Source organism: Homarus americanus, unplaced genomic scaffold, assembly GCF_018991925.1.
Source record: "Homarus americanus isolate GMGI-L3 unplaced genomic scaffold, GMGI_Hamer_2.0 scaffold13308, whole genome shotgun sequence".
In the NCBI taxonomy this organism is placed as follows: domain Eukaryota; kingdom Metazoa; phylum Arthropoda; class Malacostraca; order Decapoda; family Nephropidae; genus Homarus; species Homarus americanus.
In genome coordinates, this window is record NW_024752279.1 from 170061 (window position 1) to 172382 (window position 2322).

Genomic DNA, 2322 nt, shown 5'->3' on the forward strand with positions numbered 1-2322 from the left:
GTATGTTGGGAAGGGGGAGAGGGGAAAAGAAAGGAAAAGAGAGAGATGAAAGCGAGGGGAAGAAGCGAGCAATAAGAGAATAAAGAAAGAGGAAGGAGAGAGGGGAAGGAACAAGGAGAAAGAAAAAGTAAGGAGAGAGTGAAAGAAATAAGGAGAGAGGGGGAGAGGAGAAATTGAAGAGTAGGACGTTGAGGGAAGTCAAAAAGGAAAATTATTGACACTAATACTATTAATGACACGGTTATTGTACCAGTGTTGACGTGAAGGTATGACACGCTCTTATGACACACTTATGACACTCTCAAGACACTTATGACACACTTTTAGGACACACTGAGGCCCCTTGTGTGTTGTGGCTTTGCTCAGAAAAAAAAAATGCAATCGTAATAAAACTAATGCACAAAGAATTGGCTCACTAGAGATCAATAAACACCTGGATTACTTATGGTTGTGAGTGGAACTGATGAAGGGAGACTGACTGACTGGTGTGATTACCTGATGATGGATTACGTTTACACACCTTCAACAACGACAGACACACAAGGTAATACACCAGCAGTAGAATGACAACAACAATACCTCCTCAACAAACACAGCCATCAGTTATATTATGGGAGATCTTGTCAAGTTAACCAATGTGTTTTTCCTTTATTATTTCCTCCACCAAAAAGATAGATGCCGAAGATTCTTATTTTCTCTCACAATATTTGTTTAGTCTCAATAAACTTTGTCATTTCTTTACAAAGTTCAATAATTTCCGCCAATAATTGTCTATTTACTGGACCCTCGACCACGACGCTATAGCTAAGACACAAGTTTTGTCGTGAACCATCGCACTGAGCAAACATTAGAACAAATCCCCCCCACACGCTCAAACTAGCCTACACAGTCAGACTTGAAACAGTGTCTCTATAAACTAGCACACTCCAGAATATTAGCCTCCACGAGTTGTCACACCTAACTGATCTGTGTAAATGAGCAGACGAACTGACAGCTGAACTAAGAGTGTGTGGAAACCTTTACCACCATACATGATCACTAAACAATACTCACAGTAGCCGGGTGACGTGTAGGAGACCTCAGGTAACCTCCAAAAACCAACTGTAGAGAAACAAGAGAAATATTTATAAACATGTTTCCAGACTAACAGACGAAGGAGCTAACATAACCGATTGCGACATGTCCTTACTGTACCCTCGCAGCGGCATGGTCGGGGCATAATCACTTCAGACACAGGTAGTGGATATCAGAGGCTTTTGGTCGTACAGACAGACTAATGGTAATCTTAGCATATCACCATGACACACAGTAATACGGTCATAATACGCCGCAATACACAGAAATACGACAATAATACACCGTGATACACAGTAATACGGTCATAATACACCGTGATATACACAGGTATGGTATACAGAGAGAGCGTGTAGGGCCTAGTGACGGGTAGTAGCCAGGGATTACACTGCCTCACCCCGCGGTATACAGTATCTAACATGAAACCCATATAAGCATCTGTGTGTGTGTGTGTGTGTGTGTGTTGTTAACTGTCACACGGGTACAGGTGTGGTCAATAACACACGGGGTGCAGGTATGGTCAGCTGACACACGGGGTGCAGGTGTCAGTATAATTACCGAGAGACAGGTACAGGTGTAGGAAGTAATTACAGTTATCTCGGGGAGGTGGTTGGCAGATATGAGTTCTTAGTCTTTCATTATTCTGTTTTACTGATTACTGCTGGGACGGGAGCAGCGACACTTCGCAGTTCGAGACCGGGGACACCCTCAGTCTACCCAGCTGTAAACAGGTACCAAGATAATGGCCTCTGTGACCCACTCTCATCGACGGAGAAGTTTCAGAAAAAATATTCAGAAATTGTGTTTATTATTATTATTATTATTATTATTATTATTATTATTATCATTATTATTATTATTGTTATTAATATTTTTTACATATCTCAAACACATCAGGTCAATATATGAGTTAAGAATTAAAGGCGTAATTTTCATGTTTGAACTGAGAAAAATAAATCATTTACGAAAAACGCGAAATCTAACTTTCTGATTTAACCCAATATGATTTTTGGCGACAAAATCTTTTTAAAAAAATAATCACGTTAATTACCTCTGCTGCTTCCTGTGACAGCCGGTAGAGAAGATTTTTAATGTAAACTCTCATTAACATGTGTCGCAAAAACTTACGACTGGCAAAGGAAAATGTTCCATCTAACTCTACGGCATTTTTACCCAGTGGGATATTTTTTCTTCTTATTTCACTAAAGGAAAGGTGAGGGAAGGGAAGGGATAAAGGAATGGGGAGGC